Source organism: Protopterus annectens, chromosome 5.part1 (assembly GCF_019279795.1).
Source record: "Protopterus annectens isolate FY-2018-M chromosome 5.part1, PAN1.0, whole genome shotgun sequence".
Taxonomy (NCBI): domain Eukaryota; kingdom Metazoa; phylum Chordata; order Ceratodontiformes; family Protopteridae; genus Protopterus; species Protopterus annectens.
Window position 1 is genome coordinate 112,659,268 of NC_056736.1, and position 10,000 is coordinate 112,669,267.

At 44.7% G+C, this 10,000-nt stretch overlaps 1 protein-coding gene across 1 annotated transcript in view; it reads right to left on the reverse strand.

The window, feature by feature from the left end:
- The window catches only part of OBI1 (ORC ubiquitin ligase 1), a 955,599-nt gene that overhangs the window by 429,210 nt on the left and 516,389 nt on the right, over window positions 1-10,000 (reverse strand). The gene's annotated exons all lie outside the window — the stretch shown is intronic.

Sequence of the window (10,000 nt, forward strand, 5' to 3'; positions counted from 1 at the left end):
TCACAGAAGTGAAAGGATTAATATTCATCCTCTTTTGGGATTCAGACCAAGACCACCATTTTTAAGGTCAAACTATAAACACAGAAAAACAGAGAAAACCATCTGCTTAAGCCTGTTTTGGCTGGGTACACATCTGATATCTGACAATAACCAATGAAAGGGAAAATACCTGGTCACACTAATGTACTTCAGCTTCTTTCACTCACACAACAAGCCAAATAAACATTCTGCTGTTTTCCCACACAGACTGCATCCCAAACCCACCCAAAAGTACACATTTTGTTCCTCGGAATACCTCTGATATTTGACCATGACCAAGAGAATAAAATGCTGGCTATAATTATGATTTTCAGCCTATTTTAAATGTATATGCTGGTCCAAATAAGCCATATTAATGATCTGTTACTTTTACACACAGACTACCTCCCATCCTTCAAAACAGCCACCTTCTGACTTAGTATACCTCTAATATTCAATTGTAACAAATGAAAGAATAGAGACAACACATTTTAGCCCATTTTCCTCAGACATAAGCACTGCAACTCTGACAGGCCATATCACTCAGTGTTTAAATACAATCAAGTAACAGTAACGCCCACTGCTTACAGGTAAAGTTTGCCTCCTCTACCCTGCAGAATAACTACATTCTGAGTTCAAATCTCATGTCAGACTGTGATCAAGTGAAAGAAATGACTGACATATTAACACTTCAATTTAATTTTCTCACCTATACAAACGTCGTACCTTCCTGGAAAGCCATCTCAACTACAATGCCCTTAAGCCTTCACAAACACCCTACCAACCCACTCTGCAAAATAACTACTTTCTGATAGCTTAAGTCTCTGGTGTTTGACTCTGATCATTACCCTGTCTCCTCCAAGGAGTAGCATTTGTTGGTTATTCAATCCCTACATCAATAAGTGTTTAAAAAAATGGAGCATTGCTGGGAGTATTGTGTGCTATTAATGTGCCCACAATTTTATCTGATATTCTGCCAGTCTTTTTAATTCATCCTGCAAAAGAAAGATCAGATTATTTGCAATCTAAGACAATCTTTCAGGAAATGCACAGAGCACATGGGTAAGCACCAATACAGTCTGCTTTTAAGCAAAATATGTTACTGCTTACTTTACAAAGTAAAAGGCTACAGATTAGTCAGCCACAGCCTCTTACTATGTGACCGTGAATGAAGTCAGATGGGAGGTTAATGGAGTACCATGGCATGTCACCTTAGGGTTCATTTTGGAAATATTTTGAATTTCTTTCTTTCTTCACAGTAATTATTCCATTAGTATATTAATTTTACAAATGAAATAGCTATACCCAAAGTGTTTGGGAAATGGAAAAGTGGTAACTCTTATTTTACTTTACATATGTGGTTATAAAATGAACATCTTAGCACATGATATTCTGCCAATGTCATTTGGTACTGATATCACTCAGCACCTATTTTAATCTGTGGCAAAATAAGAAGCCAGTATTATTACAATGTTTTCATAAACATGATGAGATATTGTGCTTAACAGGTGTATCAAGTTAAGAAATTAATTAATTTGCCAGTTACCTGATTAATCCAGTACAGGTCCACACAGAAGCCAGAGCCTATCCCAGTATGTAGTGAGCCACAAGGAACACAAACTCATCCCAAATGTGATGCTAAACCATCAGAAGTGTGCAAACACTCTTATATTAGCAATTTGGAGGATTGTCAAGTCACCTATTAAATGTCTATGGAAAGTGAAGGGAAACTGAAGCAGCCAGAGAAAAAAACAAAAGAAGACAGGAAGAACAAGAAAATTCTGAAGAGAAAGCAACCCAGCCACGAAGCGAGCCAGTCAACCAAGCACTGAGAAGCAACAACACTGATGCTTGTGCTACTATGAAGCCCCAGCTAAGAAAATAGAAGTTATGTTCTTACCATAACGTTCCATGTTAGTTGTCTTCTTCTCGCCTTCTTCTTGCTGGATGGGTTCGGAGCCGACCTCGGCTCCGACTCGGCCACTCTAAAAGCTCGAGAGTTGGTTCCACCGGCTCGAGGCTCCCCTTATATCCCACAATGCTAGGCGAGAGTTACCTCAGATCTCGTTTGTAAGCTAACCCAGCTTATATAAATAACAGTATAACTGTAAAAAAGAATCCACCTCTAACAGCAGGCAGAAAAGGGTGACCTACATCCTGAAATAAGAAATATGCATAATAGCATATGACTAAGAAAGAGGTGGTAGAAAGAGAGGTCACGATCACAACTCCTCTAGGTCTGTCCAGGCCAGGGGGAAGGAGGGTGGGACGCAAGAAGAAGGCGAGAAGAAAACAACTAACATGGAACGTTATGGTAAGAACATAACTTCTATATGTTAAGTTGTCTATCTCGCCTTCATTCTTGCTGGATGGGACCGCGTCCCTAGCACCTTGTCCCGGGTGGCCTAACGGAAAAGACTCCTGAGAACAGTGGAACCAAAATTAGCTCTATGCCTAGAAGCTAAATCCAACTTATAATGGGAAATAAAAGTGTGAGGAGTAGCCCAAGTAGCCGCTGCACAAATGGTGTCAATAGGCAGTCTGTCTTGGAAGGCTAGAGAAGTAGCCAAAGCTCTGGTGGAATGGGCTTTAGGTTTATTAGGCAGTTTTTGGTGTCTAATCTCATAAACAAGGGTAATCAGAGATGTTAGCCATCTGGATAATGATACCTTTGAAACTGGAAGTCCCTTTCTGCTTTCCGCATAGGAGACAAACAGCTGATCAGATTTTCTGAATTGTTTCGTCCTGTCCAAGTAATACCTTAATTGACGATGAACATCCAGGCAGTGTAATTTTGTTCAGACCTATTTGAATACTCCGGAAAAAGACAGGAGGTCAATGCATTGGTTTAGATTTGATGTTGAAACCACTTTAGGCAAAAGGACGGGTTAGTTCGTAAGGAAACTCTGTCCTTATGGAATAAGAGATAAGGAGAACGACAACTGAGTGCTTGAAGTTCTGAAACTCTTCTAGCTGATGTGATAGCCACCAGAAAGAGAGTTTTCCATGATAATAATTTTAAGGAACATGAAGCTGCAGGTTCCAAGGGGAAAGAATCAAAGAAGCAAGAACTAAATTTAGGTCCCAAGGAGAAGGAGGATTTCTTATAGGAGGTCTGAGAAGAAAAACTCCTTTCAAAAAGGCTTTGCAAAGTTTGTGGGACATAAGGGCAGATTCAGAAATGCCCACATGAAAATTAGAAATAGCTGCCAATTGAACCTTAAGAGTAGATGGAGATGAACCTGCATGGAAGAGTTCAGCTAGAAAATCAAGGACTAGTTGGATGGAAGCGGTGAAAGGATCTATGTCCTTTCCTTGTGCCCAATATGAGAAGCGTTTCCACTTACTCAAATAAATCTTTCGAGTGGAAGATTTATGGAAGCTATCAATATATCTCTAACCGAGTGAGATAATTGAGGAAGCCTGGCTACGGTTGGAACTGGAGGAACCAAGCAGTGAGGTTCAGAGAGGGAGGGAGCGATGAAACTGACCCGACTGGTGGATCAAAAGATCTGGAACTAGGTCCAGACTCCACGGTCGCTCAAGAGAAACGATGTAGAAAGGGGAACCACACTTGTCGAGGCCAGTAAGAAGCAATGAGGATCAATGAGCCCTTCTGAGCGATAGCTTTCTGTATTACTTGAGAGATCAGAGGGAAAGGAGGAAATGCATACAGAAGTCCCGGGCCAAACTTGGACTAGAGCGTCCCTGCTGGGTTGGCCTGGTAAAGGGAATAGAGTGAAGTATTCTCTGCACTTGCTGTTTTGGGGAGTAGCAAAAGATCGCAGCAAGGCTGACCCCACTTGAGAAATATCTCTCTCACTACAGAGTCTTTCAGAGACCACTCGTGAGGCATGAGTATAGCTCTGCTCAACTTGTCCGCAATGTGATTGGACTTCCGGGATGTGCGTTGCTATCAGAAAACGCTGAGAAGAAATCGCCCATTGCCACAGTCTGAGTGCTTCTCGACACAGGGGTATGATCTGGTTCCGCCTTGTTTGTTGATGTACCACACTACAGACATATTGTCTGTCTGGATTGCAATCGTTCCCAAGGGAAGAGAGTCTTGAAGGGCTTGCAACGCTAAAAGCACTGCTCTCATCTCCAGAACATTTATGTGCAAGTGGCATTCGCTTGGTTGCCATGTGCCCTGGACTGTCCTGCCCTGATAATGCCCCCCCCACCCGATCAGGGAGGCATCCGTTGTCAGAGTAGCAACCGGAGGAGGTGGAACAAATGGTCTTCCCGACAGGAGCTGGGGGGAAGACATCCACCAAATGAGATGCTTTTTGCACGCTTGCGTGATCATAATGGTGTGAGACATTGGAAGTTCCTGGTACGACCATTGAGAAAAAAGCATCCACTGAAGGATCCGCATGTGGTATCTGGCCAATGGAAGGAGAGGTATGGCCGCTGCCATGATTCCCAACACCTTTAGAACTAACCTGGCTTTGGCTCTGTTGTTGTTGAGAAGAAGTGACACCAATTTGTGAATGTCTGATATCCTTTGGTTCGTTAGCGTTGCAGACATGTTTATAGTATCTAAATTTGCGCCTATGTAGGTAATAGTACGACAAGGCGACAAAACAGACTTTTCGCAATTTATTGAAATACCCAGTTTTTGACAAACGCGAAAAGTATAATCTCTGGCCATCAGAAGGAGATGCTTGGTGGGAGCTGTGAGAAGCCAGTCGTCCAAATATGGAAACACCTGGAATCCTTGTCGTCTCAGGTGAGAAGCTACCACTGCCATGCATTTGGTAAACACCCGGGGGGCAGTGGTGAGACCAAAGGGCAGGGCCCTGAACTGAAAATGACTGGTTCCCAGCCTGAAGTGGAGGAATCTTCTGGAGCGTCTGTTCATTTTTATGTGATAGTACGCATCCCGAAGGTCTATAGAGCACATCCAGTTTTCTTTGCCCAAAAGGGGAAGAATGGATTGCAGCGTGACCATCCGAAAACTTGTTTTCTTGATTGATTTGTTCAAGACACTGAGATCCAAAATCGGTCTCCAGTCCCCTGTTTTCTTTGGAACTAAAAAGAACCTTGAGTAGATTCCGGATCCTTGTTGGTCTGCTGGCACTGACTGAATTGCTCTTTTTGCAAGCAGTTTTGAAATTTCCAAAGCTGCTATATCCCTTTGAGCGGGTGGAACATCTGGAAGGGATTTTTGACTGATTTGGAAAACGAAGAAAGGGGATAGAATAGCCTTCGGAAATAATGGACTGTACCCATTTGTCTTGAGTCAGGGATAGCCAGGCTTCTGGGTACAGTGACAATCTTCCCCCGACTGCCTCCGAAGATGGGCAGTCGGGCAACACCTCAGGGATGCTGAAAAGGCTCGTCAGGAAAGGCTTCCCGATTGCCCTGGTTCTGCGGACCCCCCCTGCCCCTAGGACGACGTCTACCATTGTTATTCCCACCTCTGCCTCTGGTAGGAAAACGACTCTGTGCGTCAGGCGAAGTCCCTTGAGATTGTTTACGGAACCACATCTTTCCACCCTTCTGGCCTTTGGGGTAAGGCCTAGAAGGAGTCGAAAACGGACTCCGGCAGAAAGGGTCTTGCCAGCAGTCTCGCACCTAGTCAGTGTTTCTTGCACTTGAGGACCAAAAAGAGATGATCGATCAAAAGGGAGTTCGTGAAAGACGCCTTGAAAGGTTCCGCAAAGTTGCATAGCCGCATCCAGGCGTGCCTACGTAAGGCTACCCCTGTTCCTGCGGCTCTGCTCGCTCCATCGGCCGCATAAGAGAGGAGGCATGGAGGAGTTGGAAATGGAATTAAGGATAGCCAGCTGCGTGTTCATTTTCTCTTGGAAACCCGCAGCTGTAGGGTCCTTCAACATTTCACTCGCTTCCTTGATTAAGTCCCTTTGAAGACGAGTGAAATGGCACAGGTAATTCAGCGAACGCATGGTAAATGTCGCTGAGGAGAACATCCGCTTCCCGTACCTATCCATGGACCTAGATTCCTTGTTAGGTGGATGGACAGGCACTGAAGGATCAGCCAGTTCCTTCTTTGTGGCGGCAGCTACCACCATAGCACCCACAGAAACTCCTTTTGATAAAAATTGCTTGTCTGATGGAGCTGTGATGAATTTGGAGGGTCTCCTGGGAGTGGGGTCCACTGAATCAGGAGCCGTCCATGCCTTCTTAGCAACCACCTGCAAGAGGGGGTCGAGGGGGGGGGACACCCAGGAGGTGGAAGGACGAGAGCCAAACGCCTCAAGATACACAGATTCGTCCTCCGAAGGGTTGAGGGCTGGCCAATTTCCCCTCTGTTTAAGGATCTCCAGAATGTCTGCAAATGAGACATCTTCAGAAGGGGAACGGGGGGAACCCTCAGAATCATCCAGATCTGTGTCTGACGTGATAGACTCAGGTGAGTCAATGTGCTTCCTCTTGCACTTCCTCTTCCGAGGGCTCTTCTGCCAAATCAGGAGAGGCCTCGGAAGAGGATGAAATCCCACAGGGGCTCCTGAGGAGCTGGCTCTCTGCGGTCCGGGATGAGAGAGTGAGTCGACTTACCCTGAGGCAGCATCGAGGGAGGGGCTGACGGAGCCGACTGTGGAGTAGAGCCAGGCTCTAACACACTCCGCATGACCTCGAATGCACCCCTGTCAGGCAGAGCCAGAGGTCCCGCCCGAGGAGCTAAGAACCCCCTCGGCACCGACAGTGATGGCTCCGAGGCCGATGTCGGAGCCAAACTCACCAGCGCCGAAGCACCGAGAGGGAGAGGGGGGTCGGACAAGGGTCCGATGCCACTCACCCCCTCGGAGCCGACGAGGGAAGTCCGGCGCCGAGATTCCTCCACAGAAGAAAACGGAGCCGAAGACAATTGTCTCGGCTCCGAAGTAACCACAGTCTCGGTTCCGACACGACCCGGCTCCGAACTCAAAAGAGTCGAAGGAGGAAAGAGTTGATGGACCGGGGCAGGCACCGACTGATGAGTCGGGCTCTGAAGCATCTGGGCTAGTGCCTCGGACTTAAGTAGTCGACTCACTACCCTCTGAAGGTCATGATCGGACAGCCTCGATGACCTAGAGGAATGAGACCTTTGGCCCGTTCAGACAGCAGGGGAGAACCTGGAGCCGAATGAACGGAGCCAATAGATGGTGACCTTGATCTCTTTCTGGTTGTCGGCTGCGAAGATCTGGGCGGAGCCGACAGGGGTACTTCAATAACCTCGGCTGCAGCCGGAGCCGAGGAGCCACAGAAACTGTGGACTGAGACTTATCGGCTCCAGCCGGAGCCGATAAAGGCAAAGGTTGAACAACCTGAGGTCTCGGCTCAGAAGCCGGAGCCGAAGACCTCGATGCCTTAGAGGGCTTCCCTGTTGAGACAGACAGGGAATCCTCAGGCTTCAACAAGCCTCTCAGAATTAGCTTTTTTCTTTCCTGCAGGACCCTGGGGCTGAAGCCATGGCAAACAGCACAGGAGTCCTGCAGGTGCAAAGGCCCCAGACAATAGACACAAGAAGTGTGAGCGTCTGTCAGAGACATTTTCTGACAGCACGCATCACACTTCTTGAATCCGAACACCTTTGCTTCTTTAGACATTGCCTAACTGACAGGTGTACACAAACACACACTCAAACACACCAGTTATACCCTGTCAGAAAATATAATAATTTTAGTAATGATACTAGAAATAAAGTACAATAAAATGTAGTAAATTATAGTAAACTACACAAACACTCCCTTAGGGAAGAGAAGGCCTAAGGCCCAAGGGAAGAACCAAAGGTTCTTTTAGACAAGAAACGGGAAAAAATTAGGGTCGGGGATAAAGTTCTATGATCTACACTAATCTAAGGAGAATTTAACTTAAAAAGGGGTAAAAAGAGTAACTTTTAGAAGAAAAAGCTAACACTCACCAGGAACCGGTAGAAGCAAACAACCTCGAAGCTGTAGCGGCAAACGAGATCTGAGGTAACTCTCGCCTAGCATTGTGGGATATAAGAAGAGCCTCGAGCCGGTGGAACCAACTCTCGAGCTTTTAGAGTGGCCGAGTCGGAGCCGAGGTCGGCTCCGAACCCATCCAGCAAGAATGAAGGCGAGATAGACAACTTAACATCACATCATTTCTTAAATTTTTACTTTATTTTATTTTAGATTTGTTAACAGTGGTACAGCATTGATTCCAATGGACCTATTTCAGTCTCAGCCCATGGGGTAAACAATAGATACAGGACATTATATACATGGTGAATGGCAAAACAAAATATATACATACATTATATACACAGACTGAAAATCAAAGGTGGCATGCTGAAAAAGTCAAAATGAAAAGTATAGTTACAGCAAAGTACTAAAGGGAAGTAGGGTAAGAAGACGTACACGACCAGACAGAGAGAGCGAGCAGCTACAGTTTTCTAGAGAGAGCAGCTACAGTTCTGTAATGTGTTTTTGCAGCTACAGTTTTCTAGAGTTCTGTAATGTGTTTTTTTTGGTCTGATCAGAAAATGGGTAAGATGAATGATATTTAAGGAAAACAAGGGAAAGATTCACACAGTTTAGGACCAGGATCTGTGTAATAAACCTTGTTTGGGGAGTTAGGAAGAGAGGACCTGTGGGGATAAGATTTCTAATGTTGTATATTGGCTCTAAGTAGTCTGGAGGCTAATGGGGGAAGGTTTCCTTTTTGATAAATTTAAACAACTGCTAGGCAAGTACAAAGTCAGCATACTGTTTCACAGGTAACCAGTTAGCTTATTCAATGGCTTTGCAGTGGTGTTCTTTTCTTGGGGGAGAGAGTGATGAATCTGCACATGACGTCCGAGATGGACTGAATGGTGGATGTATTTCTTTCATAGGCCGCAGCAATCAGAAAGAGACCGTATTCTAGCAGAGCCCATAAGATATCTTTACTTATAGCATTCTTACAGGTTCTGGAAAGAAAAGGTAAGACCTTATTAGCCCAGAACACGAAAAAGTTGAATGTGTGTATGCATGTGTCTGTCTGTGTAATCCAGATGGAGATGGAAATTTAGGTAGGGGTCCATCTAAATCCTTTGGAATTTGAATGAACTGCTATTTTCAATAGTGTTATTCATATGATTGATGATTTGTAAAGGTCTGGAGATACAGAGTTTGCCTATTTCCAAAAAGCATTGTGTACATTTTAAAAAAATAGGAAGTAATATCTTATCATTAGCCAACTAAATGAAGCCATGAAAATTATACTGAAGTTAAGAGTTCAAGTTAGCTGTAGTAGAACAGAACCATGTCATTAGCATAAAGCAGAAGAGGAAGATGGGGTAAATCAAAAGGGAGTTTGTTAATGTAGAGAGAAAAGCAGAGAAGTGCCAGAACAGATCCTTGGGGGATGTATTTCTGCAAAGGGACTGACAGAGAAGTTAATGAGTTAAATTAACCAGGGAATAGCATTATCACCAATGCCTGTTTCAGTGAGACTGTCTAGGAGAACTGAGTGAGCCACAAGATCAAAGGGTCTGATAAGAATAGCTCCAGTAATTATGCCTTTATCCACTCAAAGAAGAATGTTGTTCATGTGTCCAAATAGCTGCAGATGTACTGCAATTACACCAAAAGTGATGCTGCCATTGAGGGAGAAAGTGGAATTGGTAGATGTACTGAGGGAGTTGCAAGTACAGTAATTTTTCTAGAATCTTTCTTAGGGTAGGGATAACAGAAATGGGCCAGAACAGAAGTCTGAGGGACTGGGTTTCTTAAGGAGATGATTTACAATTGCGTTATTACAGACATTAAGCATAAGTTTAATAAACAGGCTATACACTTGTTTCAGTGGGGTTATGCTGCTGTCTCTACAGTGATAAATACACCACGTGTAACAGCTGTCTGCACCTGTGGGGGCTATTAAGTTTAATCTGTTCAAAATATTGGGTGGATATCCTTTGCATGTGATAGACCTGAAAAAGAATGAAGGGATGTATGGAGGGAAGGTGAGTGTGGCAGAGACAGTTTGGAACTGGCTAGAGAAAGGGATGGGATGGATACTGAAACGA